This window comes from Nicrophorus vespilloides, unplaced genomic scaffold, assembly GCF_001412225.1.
Source record: "Nicrophorus vespilloides isolate i.1.1-1 unplaced genomic scaffold, Nicve_v1.0, whole genome shotgun sequence".
Lineage (NCBI taxonomy): Eukaryota > Metazoa > Arthropoda > Insecta > Coleoptera > Silphidae > Nicrophorus > Nicrophorus vespilloides.
The window spans coordinates 708-14,083 of NW_017096729.1; the positions used below are offsets into that span (position 1 = coordinate 708).

The 13,376-nt window shown below is 37.1% G+C and overlaps 1 long non-coding RNA gene across 1 annotated transcript; it reads left to right on the forward strand.

Annotated features, from left to right (window-relative positions):
* The first annotated feature begins 266 nt into the window (after positions 1 to 266).
* On the forward strand, positions 267 to 12,901 carry LOC108558004. Its single transcript, XR_001890882.1, has 7 exons — positions 267 to 847; positions 897 to 990; positions 1,186 to 1,414; positions 6,416 to 6,567; positions 9,216 to 9,377; positions 10,180 to 10,206; positions 12,733 to 12,901. It is a non-coding gene; the product is annotated as an uncharacterized LOC108558004 (long non-coding RNA).
* The last annotated feature ends 475 nt before the right edge of the window (positions 12,902 to 13,376 follow it).

Consider the following 13,376-nt stretch of genomic DNA (forward strand, 5'->3'; position numbering starts at 1 on the left):
TGCGCAACACACAGCCTCTGAATTGATGCAAGACCGTACACATTTATCTTCACGGGGTTGCACCTGTTTTACACAGAAAATGTGACGGATCTCGTTTTCATCCACTAGATTAACCATTCGTTGATTTGTCTATGGGATGAAAATTAAATTATCTTGAAAGTATTGTGTTTGTCCTTTTAAGAAATGTAAACCATTCAAGGAATTCAGTTTAAATATTTGAGAAGAACACACAAATATCATGTTTATTTTTTGTGTGTTTTACGATCTATATTTATACTTATTCCGGATTACTATTTTCAAGTACGTTTAGTTTCGTGTTGATTGCCACTATCATTAAACACTAATTACTAATCGGAGGACGCGAGTTGGTTGTTTCGTTACGAAATTTAAATGACACTTTTTTGTAAATCTTCTAAAAATAGTTACAAAACCTAGAAATATTAATATGTAATGATAACGTAAACGTACTGTTTATCCTTAGATAAAGAGAGCACACGTTTCCGTTTGCTCGTGATTCCTCCTCGATCCGTCCGTATTTGTTGTGTGTTGTTTATACGACGACGAATTCCATTCATCTAAAAATACAATTATTTACTCGTTCACCCACTAATCTCCAAACGAACACATATTAATTTAGTTAAATCATTCCGTAAGTTTACACGATTATTCAACACGAATTTGTTTTGTATTTAAAAACGGTTGATTATTAAATAGGATATAATGTAAACACACACATTGAAAATGTTCAGTCCACATGTTTCAGTTCATGTGACCCAATTTGAGTGCTTCAGAAGGAAAAAAATTGTGAATCTTGATGTATCTTCATTGCATTGTTACAACTTGTACTGTAAGCTGTATAGATCAATTATTTACAAATTGTGAGCTCACGTTTTTAGTTTATAGTCGATTACAAATGCACGCTTGCTGAGGAAGAGGTATAGCAAGAGGCGGCGGCTGCGAAAATATTACTTGGCAGAGCGAGTTATATGGGTTAGTGTTCCACATTTTTTTTTTCCTGTTGTTGCTTCATTTTTCAGCGCTCATTGTGCAGAAATTTTTTGTTTATTTTCGATCCACGTTCAAGTTCACGACTCACGTTCTCTTGCGTGTTGCAGATTTGCATCGAGAAATAAATGGTAGCAGAAATTCGCCTTTTTCACTCTTTTCCCTTTTTTTTTCTCTCAGGTCGATTGAAGATTGAAGAAGCTCGCTGTAACGTAACCTCGAGTCGAAATCGACGAATTTCTTATGCAACCTCGAGGCGGAGCGCAGAGCAACAACCTCGGCCAAGGATTTTCGGGCCGGGCCGGGCCGGAGAAAGTGGAAACGAATATTATATACTTTTCATTTCGGGATGACGATGATGATGAAAAGAAACGCGTGATAATTCCAGCATCTCCAAGGACTTCCTCTGGTAAATTAACATTTCCTTACTAATCCCATGTATATGATGTGTGTGTGTTCTGTTTTTTTGGGTTTAACTTTGAAGCGGACGTGTATTGTAATTGATGTTAATGAAATGTAATTAATTTCGTGTATTAATAACGCTTGTTGCTTTTATCGAACACATACCATTATTGCGGGCGTTTATTTATATTTATCGTGTTTTCCCATTTTTGTCTTCCATTCTCCTCCTACAAATAGCGTAAATTATTGTGAATAAGAGAAAGCAAGTCCAATGTCGATGCAACCTTCGTCGGGTTTATTAACCCAGTGAACAATTCAATATCGAAGTCTACTAATTGACTAATTGCAGATATTGTACTTGTTTTCTTGCAATTCGATATTGTAAGTGGAAATAAAGGAGAGAGTCGCGAATTGCGCTGCGTTATAACCCACTAGGTCATATTCGATTCGGTGCGGTGTAAATAAATTGCTGCCTCAAGGTGAGCGAAACATCCTTGGACTTTATAACATCGAGTCGAAGCAGACTCGGAAACGACGATCCTCCTTCAGGATCTGTTCTACATAGAATTAGAAATTATCTGAGTGTAGAGAAGTTATATAAACTGGTGCGATCGGCCGTGAATTTTTTTTCGGGACGTTGCGAAAATAAAGTCGCGTCCTCGGATCTGCGCGCCCGATAACGCGCGATATTTTGGAAGATTTTGTGAGGATTCTCGTCCCATTGCCAAATAAATACCGTTCTGAGGTTTCGCAAACGCACGCGCTCGCTCGATGTTTGCCCAATTCATCCTCCTCCTCCTCCAATGGGCGAGCAATGTCGAAGCGAAGGTAAAGGACAATTAGCGAATCCCCGGCCTTCCAACCCCGCGAGAGATTACGTTGACGCAGCAGCGCAAAATGTTTCCTGTCCTCCAAACAATAATTCAATGTATTACAAAAAAATAATAATAATATGATGATAATGCGTAAGTCTTTAAGGACGGATTGATAAGAGCTTTCCAATGACGAGGACGCGCTTTTATCTAATCGTGGCTGAAATAACAATAGTTGAAGGAAATAAGCGGTATCCTCATAGGTGCGTGAATGCAATTCGCGCAGTTAAAAAATCGTAATTTACGGCCTTTTTACGACGTGTCCAATAAAAGGCACTTCCTCCTCCGGATCGTGTTTGTTTTCGCTGTTTCTTTATTGCGTCGTCGATCATTGACAGAGAAGTCGATGACCCAATTTCTCGCATCTCTTCATAAACTGTTTCGTTATTTATATAATCGTTTTTTGCTTCGCTTATTTATTTTATTTACAATTTGACCCTGACTCGTAGTCGAAAAATCGGCAAGGACGCAAGAGCGCGTCTAAATTAAGAGAGTGTAAGTAAAGAAAGATGGATCCACGCGTGGATGGATGGATCTTTCTTCGGTTGCGTTACGTTTCGGGGAAAGAAAGCGAGAGTTTTGTGTTAGTGTGTGTTACTTGTATAGTGTAGACACGCACATAATTCCTTTTTTTTTTGGAATGGGAGAGAATGAGAGTCAGGGTCAAGGCCATTCCAATAGAGAGACCCACACATGCTTTTCGTGTTCTAAGTTCGGTAAGGCCCCACGCACCAATGCGTGCGCGCACTCTTCTTCTTCTACAACAACAGCACACTCGCAACGAAAAAAGAAAACTCATTCGGAATACTCAAATCCGACAACTTTCAATTTACTGTTACGTAATTGTATTATTACTTTATTTGTTCTTTGATTCCATTACAGGATTCCACTTCAACTTAATTTTATTCAAATATTTACTTAATCTACATAACTCAATATTGCAGGTCATTAAGACACAATAAAGTACTTATTTCGTATACGAAAAAATAGTAATTTTATGTAATAATTGAATATTGAGCGCAAATCGAAATAGAATTAGACAGTTATATAAATAGATTTGACTGTTTAAAAAAATGAAATTTCCTATTCTTAAGCACGCACATATATGTTTTTTTTTTCACGTCGTATCTTTTATTCGAACGTGCATCCTTCAGCTCTTTCATTTTACACCGTTTTACCGTGTTTTATAACAGTATGTAAAAGATGAAAGGGAAACTGCAGCCAAATACAATATTTCTGTTTCGTTCAATTACTAAAATCCTTCTTTTCAGTTTCATGACTAAATCTGTTGCGTCAAGTGCACTTGACCTTATTATCAAATTTCTTATTTTAAATGTTAACCTAGAGGTCTAGAAATAAATGCAATAAAGTTCAATTATTGTTCGCGATATTGTTGTGTGCTTTTTGGCAAAAATTTGGCCAAGGCCCAATAGTAGTCGGTACGCGAGAATAGACGATTTGTTTACATCTTCTTTTTTTCTTTCTATTTTTACAAGTATGAAGTATAGAAAAGTTAATTTTTAAAATAAATTAATGAGTTTGTTTGGAGGAACTGTGAAACGATTAGTTAGATAACGAGTCTAAATATTAAACAAATCCGAACGATAAATAAACGCGCATTGACGACCAAAAAAATAGTTTATTTGTGGGCACATTTTTGTGTCATTCTTTTAGTTTTTATGGCATATTTAAAACGAAAGAACGTTTCACTCTCACCGCTCGTCGGCTCTTCGAACATTTTTTTTTTATATTTATTAAGGCATTGACCCTCCAAAAAGAGAAGAAAATGAAAAGAAAGACGAAGAGAGAATTCTGTGATTCCATTATGCAACGCACACACACACTTGATGACTGCTTTTCTCCGCTGCATCCTTTGTTTTTCAAGGTCGAAAAGTTTATGTGTGTGTGTGTTATGTATATAAGTTTCAAAATAAATATTTAATCCACTTTTCGACTTTCTAATTTTACATATTTTTTCTTCTCTTTCGTGATCTTTCGTAATCGAATCGTAGCAATAATTGCGTTTTTATAGTTTATTAAGTATTAGTTATGGTGATTGCAATGTTATCTTTATTTCAATTTGTGACTGTTTTGTAATTTGTATATGGAAATTGTGTAATTGTTGTAGAAATTATGTTGAAGAAAAGTGAACGAAATTGAGCGTTGGAAGAAAGAAAAAGAAGGGAAATTTGTTTAGTCTGTGTCTGTGGGTTATTGGTACGGAGTGTGTGTGCAGTGGTGGAATGGTGCGGCGACCGAAACTTTCCCGACAAAATCAATAAAGTGCACTCTCTCGCATTGCACACGAATCCCCCGAGCCAAAAATAATACAAGAAGTGCCCAGACGTATTTACGGTTTCCCCGCGCGAGACTCGATCGAAAAGTCTGACTTTTTATTAATTTCATTTCCATTTTCTCACAAATCAACATTTTCTTTGGTATTAATACACACTGCATTGAGTAATAACTAACATCAATTTGATGGAAATCAAGTGGTTTTGCGAGACCTGCACATGTTTGTTGCACGAACGGTGTAAATAGATATAAACTGATTTATTTGTTTTATGAATTATTGTTGATTCTTGGATAACGAATGTGTCATATCGTGTCTGTTTATTTACAATAACATCGGTTATTATTATAGTAATAATAACAAGAACCATTTTTTGCATTTGCTCCGGTGAAGTTGATTCCAATATATACATTTATTTCGACGTGCAAACGTTTGCACACGTTTAACTTTGCCCGCAATAACATTTAATACAATCTGTTTCTGTTTCAATGTCAGACGGTCAGTGTTTCTTTCTTTTTCTCTCTTTCTCTTTTCATATATAAATATATACATCATCGAAATGCATTCACGTAGATTTATTACAAAGTATAAGTGTAATCATCCGAGTCTGATTACTCTGTGAGACTCTGTAGATATTTATATTTTATATATAATTTGACCTATCTTTGAATGCGCAGGAGAAGACATAAACAAGGTTGAATCTCAAAAAAGAAAACTAATAACATTACGTGCATAGAAAACGAGCGGCAGATGGTTTCAATCAGGCGAAGAATTCAAATACATTTGGTTGTTGCTTAGAACATATTTGCGGAATTTCGCGTAAGTCGAAAATAAATGTAAACGGCCAGCGGTATCTGTTTGCTCGTTACTTTCGTACTGATCGTTTTCGTCGTCTAATTGCATATTTTAAAACGTTGACAAAAAGTGTCAAAAAATTTGACGTTTAAATCGTTTACAATCAAATTTTACGTGTCGAGTTATGTCAATAACACATATTTTCTAATCGCTTATCAGTTTTTACGTCAAAATTGATGACGTTTGACATAAACGTCAAAAATTTTGACGTTCAAATCGTTTACAACAAATTTTACGTTTCGAGTTATGTCAATAACATATATTTTGTTATCTCTTGTCAGTTGTTACGTCAACAAATTTATGACGTTTGACGTACGTCAACAAATTTTGACGTTCAAATCGTTTTCAACAAGTTTTACGTGTCGAGTTATGTCAATAACATATATTTTGTTATCTCTTGTCAGTTGTTACGTCAACAAATTTTGACGTTCAAATCGTTTTCAACGAGTTTTATGTCAAAATTTATGACGTTTATGTCAAAAATTAAAGTTCGTTCTTTCTTACTGTTACAACTTGTACGGTTGATGAAATATATATATATATGTACATGCACACATTGTTTGGCTAACTTCCGGCTTTCGGTGCCCTTGACGTTTACCCCAGTTCCATGGAAATTTACATTTCGGTTCGGTTTCGTCGTGGACCAACTGCTTTTACATGCATATGCACGTACATGTACGAGCATTGTTCTCATTACAAATTATTTTTTTTTAATTAATTAATTAAATATCAACTTGTTTTCGAGAAAACTTGTTCCAATTACGAGTCGACATAACATATACATGCGCACATGGACAATTATTAGTAATTTAAACTTAATTAAGTAGCTTAAAATTGACTTCACACCGGAAAAGAATACACGATTTACATTGTGGTAATTTGATTTTAAAAATTATAATTAAGTTTGTAAGAAAGGAATTGCGATGAACGTTGTTCGGTTTGTAATTTGAATTGATAAATAATGCCTCTCTCTGTATTATATTTATAGCCTGACGACGACGAAGGATTGTTTGCGGATCGTCCTTCGCGAGCGAACGAAACGATAATTGTGAGCATTCGGCGCGGACTCTGTTCTCGACGATTTACGGTCCTCACCCTTATTAGGAATGGTAATTGTGGAATGCGCGCAGAAGAAAGGAGGTGACAATTTTGACCTAAATTATTATAAATATCGTTCCTGAGACTTTTCTCCGTCTGCCCGGACGATTCGAACGTTTTTAAAGCGTTAGAGGGGTGGGTGTTTTTTTTTTCTTCTTTTTGGTATTGGCGCAGCGAAGGGGGAATTCGGGTTTTTCCTTGTGGCGGAATGAACGGGGTCGTAGCACCCCGGACGGGGTCGGTCTGAGGCGGCGGCGGCTGTGCGATGGAAAGGGAAACGAGCGTCGCGACGCTGCCTCCGGGGTTGAACCTTAACTGGTATTGTGGGGAAGGGATGAGCGGGGGCGGCGACGACGACGCCGCGTCCTTGGCCGAGTGTTCGGGTGAATGGCCAGGAGTACGAGCGTCGTCTGCAGGCGTTGCAGGACGAGGAACAAAACACACTCACTCACACATACGTGCGCAACGTTGCCAACTGTTACCGTCGTCCTGCGGAATCGCGTTTATACTGTAATCTAATTTACGGTCGACGCGACCATCAATCAAAGCGCACCCCCTCGTAATTAGGGTGAAAATGCATTCCTCCTCGGAACGGAATTAGGAACGGGTAAAAGAGTGATGCGCAGCAGGAGGATATATAAAAATATACATATATATGGGGAAGCAGGAAAAAGGGCGCGGTTCGGTTTTTACGCACTCTTGATTTATCCTCTCGCTTTCCTCCTACGAAGGTGTTTTAATTGGAAGCCCATCAAAAAGAAAAAAAAATGTATACGGATTTACGAGAAATTACTCAATTCCACTGCGCTCGTGGCGGACGTCGTCTCTTGTTGCGGTTGTGACCTCAACAGTAAATAAATAAAGAATAACGTGCTTTATCAAGCGTTGACCCTGAAACGCAGTCGAGCAGGCCGCGATTGTGACGTGGGGGTGGTGGGGGTCGAGGGGGTTGTGTGGCGCACATGATACGGGGAGACCACCGCCGCCTTTCGAGTCCTTTCTTATCGGACACGCTCACGTCTACGACTCAGTGCATTGATCCTCTATTGACACAATAACAAATGGATTCCACATTTTCCTTTCCCTTCTATAGTTTTTTTTTTCTTTGCTATTTTCCAATAGATAACATCTCTGCATTTCTCAAAAGAAAATGAACGACGACGGTTTTGAGACGCGTGCAAAAGCAACCACAACAACCCCAATTTTGCAGTGTCATTAGAAATCCTGCAAAACATTATTACAAACATCTTAAATTTAACTTATTACTTCGTCAATTAACTTTAACATTTAACGTGTTGTTATGACTATGCGCATCCAGTTGAATCAAACGTTTATTTTTACTTTAATCATATTATGTCTACGCATTACTTCATTAAACGCACACACATTAATTTGAATGAACTAAATCTGTATTAGTTACACAATCATAGTTGAAACATTTTTACTTTGAACGTTAACAATTTATAGATATAAAAAAAACGTACTATCTAAAACTGTAAAGCTTGTATAAACGTTTAAGTGAAATGCACAGGGATTTCACTAAAACTCTCCAAACTTTAAACTCTTTGTGAAAGGTAAATCTCGAATAAGACGCATCACGGTTTAACCGAAGCTCAAAACTGTTTTCATTTTCGTGGCAAAGCTCTTCGTAAATTACGTCTTTTAACTTGAAGTTAACAACAAAAAAACGATTGTATTTATTTTTTTTAAAGATGTTTTAATTGCAGTTTGTGGAATTGATGTATTTTCGTTTGTTGAGCTTCTCGTGTTGAAGCGAGGGTGATGTCGTTGCGGGTGAGTCACGACGATATCGCTTCGCACTCTTTCTCGTCCCGCTCGTAAGTCTCAAGCTGAAGACTCGTGCGCTGGGTTTAATATAGGTTAGGGATGCGGCGGGTCTTTAAAAATAGAGCGGCTTCGAAAATAGCAACCCCGAAAAACGAAAAGAATGAAAGGAATAAGAAGTAGGAGAGAGAGCGAGAGAGAGAATCGCTCCATTCTTCCCGATTTAAAACCAAAGCCAGACGACGAAAACCACGAAATTCTCGCGATGCATATCCTCAATTAGATAGATTTAGACTTTGCTTTGTACACGTTTCCGAGAAACGCGTGCCTAATTATAGTTGAATTGAACTAATTTGTATTAATAGTATAATCTTCTTTACTTAAATTATTAATTATTTACAGTTCATTATAGAAAAAAGAATATTAATAAGTTAAAAATAAACACAGTTATTGAATTACTATTTCATAGTGTACAAATGATAACTTGAATACCAATATCAGTACTGTAACGTAACGTAATGACAATTAGAACACTGAATATAAATGCAAATGCATTGCAATAATGATAATGTTCGTGTTAAGTGTAATGTTGTACGATTACTGTTGTCTTTTTCTTTTGTGGTATTTGGAACTAACTCGGTAGTCGATTTAAAAGAAATAAAGTCAAGTCTCGTTAGGGTGGAATAGGTTATTTCCGTCCGCGTCCTCGCTTATCTCTATATTTAAACCTATTCCACATTTTCTTTTGTGCTTTCGGAATTCCGTGCTCGCACCACTATCGCTCGCAGCGTAAACAATCCTCTTCTTCTAGACGAAATAAAAATTTAGAAAAGAACGGTTTTCGGATTGATGGATGTATGGAAAAAAGTACAAATACTAATTGTGTATTTCTTTTGATTATTCAGATGATTTATTCCCAGACGAAAGTAGATGGAAACATATTGGATCGGTGGTCGTGTCTTTAATAGGTTGAGCTTCGGTTTTGTTTCTGCCCGGTTTGCTGAAAAGGATCGATGCAGATTCGGAGCGCAAAGTCAACAGAAGTCGTAACAAGTCTGTAAACAAGGGTAGGTGACCGGGCTTCGGCGTTGGAGAAGGGAGGGAGTGAGTGAGTGAGGGCGGATGGTGGCGGCGGCGTCGGCGTCCGAGGGTTGCGCCTGGGGTTGGGGTGTCCCGCCGTGTCATGACCCCGACCTTATGCAGGTGGTTGAACCGCACGCGATACATGCGCAATGACCGATATGACGCTATTGCGATACTTTCATTACAACACACATATGCACGTACAAAGCTCTCTCTCTCTCCTTCCTCCCCCACATTTCGAAACTGAACTCTCGCTCTTTCGCATTTGCGAATATACTCAATGATTTATATAAAAATCCAAAGGGGGAAAGAACGCCCCCTATCAAAAGACACTGCGGAAAAAATATACACTCCGCGCAAAGTCGTTCATCCTAATATCAAACTTTACACATCAAAAGCAATATTGCTATGCAAAAAATTTCCATAAACGTAAGAAATTTTGTTCACAACTTACGTATCTCAATTATTAGTACGCAACTGTTTTTTTTTTACGTAACGTATGTCTAATGTTTTACTTGGGTAGCTTATTTTTTTTTGTGATACAACAATTTTTCTTGTGCGTTGTTTATTTACGGAAGTATTGCCGAATTCTTCGGGTCGGATCTTCTGACCCTCCTTCGTTCCACATATTTATGTCCTAGAAACTTTTTCCCCTACGCATTTCGAACCCCCCTCAACGCTCTCTTAATAACCTTATTTCTTTCGCTCTCTCTCTCCCAAACCCTCAATGATTTATATGATGCAAGGAAAACAGGATAACAAAAATAAATATATATTTTTTTTCAGATCCAATTGGAATTCGATTATAGTTATGTAAGTAAGGCAATTGTTACTTTGTTATTATTGTCAATTGTTTCATCGACAATTGAAAGTATTGACGTTTTTGTTGTTATCATTTGTTAACAGATGATTATTAACATTTCTATTGAGAATTATGTCCCCTCAAGAAGAAAAAATACGATTCAAATGAATCATTTATCCGAGTCACAGGAGATCACTTTCTTCTTCGCTTTCGTAAAATACTCAATTATTTACGTAAAGAGCGTTGCTTTCCAAACAAAACTCCCCTTCTTTTGAATGCAAAGAAATTGAGTGTATGAAAAAAAAATAACGTTGGCGAAGAAAGTAAATTTCAAACAATTCAATTTTATCAAGTATTCATTGAAACGATTTTCCTTTTATTTTTATTTTTTTTTTTGTATATATATAAAACATACTTTTGACCTTTCCCACAAAAGAAAAGTTATTTTCGGTTCGGTTTTCATTAATGAGTTGGAAATTGAACGAAATTTACAATAATTCTTTGACATTTTAATGTAACGTAAAAGGGGGGAAAACAAAACAGAAAAAGAGCGCGTCTTTAAATAGTGTTACGTAATTAGACAGACGACACAACGACGGTCACGTTTCAAACCCCGAAAAACGATCCAGTCTAAATTTACAATCATCATCTCGAGCGTATGAATAAAAGACGCACGTTGCTAACGAGACGGCAATCAATCCAGGTTACATAATTAATAAGTAGGCGGGCAGAGACGTGTACGTGTCTCAACGTTTATATTGGATACGTAATAAATCTGATCTGATTATTAGCAGATTTATTAATAACTAATAATAGCGCGTTTCCTCCCTTCCATTTAATAATAACGGACAATTAATATTATCAAAAACAAAAAAAAGTATATATAAAAACGTAATAGATTTATGGAGTGAAATGTAATTTTTCTAAATATAATTAAAATTGATGCAAATTACGTCAATTTATTTACAACCAATTTCCGATCCTTTTGTTTTTCCTGTGGTTGCTATGAAAAATATATTTGTTAAATCGGTTGCTAGGCAATATTTGATAAACAATGTGAATATTTGTTAGATTAAGTGACGTAACTGTAATTATAGTATATATATATTGATTGTGAATAGCATTTTTAGGATATTTGCATTATTTTGGTATTAGTTTAAGTGCGTAACAATGAACCCTGTGCGTGTAAGATAAGAATAGGGGAGGAACAGCGGTCGTGTGTGTTCTTTTTTTTTTTCAGGACATGATGCGCGTGAAATCGAGATTGCGTAGCTGTCATGTGTATAATGCAAATAACAAAATGTTTGAAATTAGACGCGTTTATGCTTGGAATTTAGTGTTAAAGTTTAGTCATAGAATGATGCAGATATGGGAATTTCATAAATTACAGAAAAAAAAGAAAAATGTTCATATTTTTCGCACACATGGTTATCCGCAAGTGCAAGAGTGCCATGGGGCAATGTCCTGCAGCACACGGACGTCGACCTGAGGAGGAGGCTCCCCTTGCTTGTCTCGAGTGTTTCAGATCAATGCGGCGGCGGCGGCGGCGATGGTGGTGGTGGTGGTGTTGGAAGCGGCGGCGTCTGGCCCCAAACCCCCGAACCTCGCCAACCCTACGCCACCTACGCACGCATCCACGGTGACTCCTCCACACACACACACACGTGAGTGACTCATGGTAAAAGCGTGCTGTAGGTCGTGGTGAATGCACTCCGCTATCTCTCTTTCGCTCGCTCATATCGAACGAATTAGAGTACGATGAGGCTACTAACATCGATTTTGAGCAAGCAAGCAACAACAACAAATACAGAAGGAAATATGGGGGATGCGGTGAACGAGGAGAAGAAGCTATAGAGAGAATGCAAGAGGAATCGGTGAGGCGGCGGCGGCGGCCGAAGAAGAAATAGTAGTGTGCTGAGAATAATAAACAAAGCACTACCGTTATATGTGCAGCATGCTGCTATATAGCTAATAGTCCGAAGTGTAATTGAACTCTAAAACGCATTTTAATGAGCGGAGATATGAGTGGTGGAGGGACGACGACGTTACGAGCACAAGGCGCGATCTATAGTTTAATCGTACCCACAACAACAACAAAAACACGCTTTTACGTCCTTTTTTCCCTATTTTCCTTCCACACTCGACACGCACACAAAAGCGCAAAGATATTGGAGACGTGAAGAGAGGAACGACGTATAGCGAAGCATCGACTAATGAATAAAGCAACGCAACGCCCACTCGATGAATGAAGACCGAGATGATGAATGTGGTGCATATAAATATTTTGGTTTCCACAGACTTAACACATAAATAATTATGTTTTAACGAACATATTTCAATAACTCTTTACAATTAATTGTAATTACGTAAAATTTGATAAATAAAAATTTATAATTATCAAAGTTGTCAGTGTATTTCCACATGAGTTAGGCAACATCAATTGATCCCTTTGATACGTTTTGCCTACAATCGTAATTTTTTACGTAAAAAGATGATTATTTATTTTTTGTATAATAATAATAATATGTGTGTTACAGAATGTTCGTCTTCGAAATCGGGGTTGAGTCACCATGGTGTTGTTTCGTTACCGGGTGACACACACACCAGAGTACACAACATGGGGGATACTCAAGGTTTGGATCACCAAGGCAACGGCAAGTGACGTTCTTCGGGGGCGAAACGGTTTCATCAGCTGAATTATTTAAGCTGCACGCATTTATTTCAGTTATTCAGTTAAGTTAATGTTAAATTAACACTAATATTGCAATTGTTTCAGGTCGCTGTGATGATATCAAAGCAGGTGCTGAAAATAAAACATGAATTGACTGTCACTGTCATTGAGTCACTTTACAATTATCTTTACAACTTTATAAGTTATCATCAATTAATTATATTAGATTATTTAGTTAATTAATGATTAATTTCAAATTCAGTTAATCTGGTAATATTTAATTTGCTGCAGTTTGTATTGATTATTACTAATATTTTAATTGTTTCAGAAGATGAAATCGAAGCAGGCGCTGAAAAAAAAAACAAGAATTAAGTGGCTGTCATTTTTGAATTGAAATTGTTTGATCTCGACTGTTTCAGGTCACTGTGATGATATCAAAGCAGGTGCTGAAAATAAAACATGAATTGACTGTCACTGTCATTGAGTCACTTTCCAATTGGAATTGTTTGA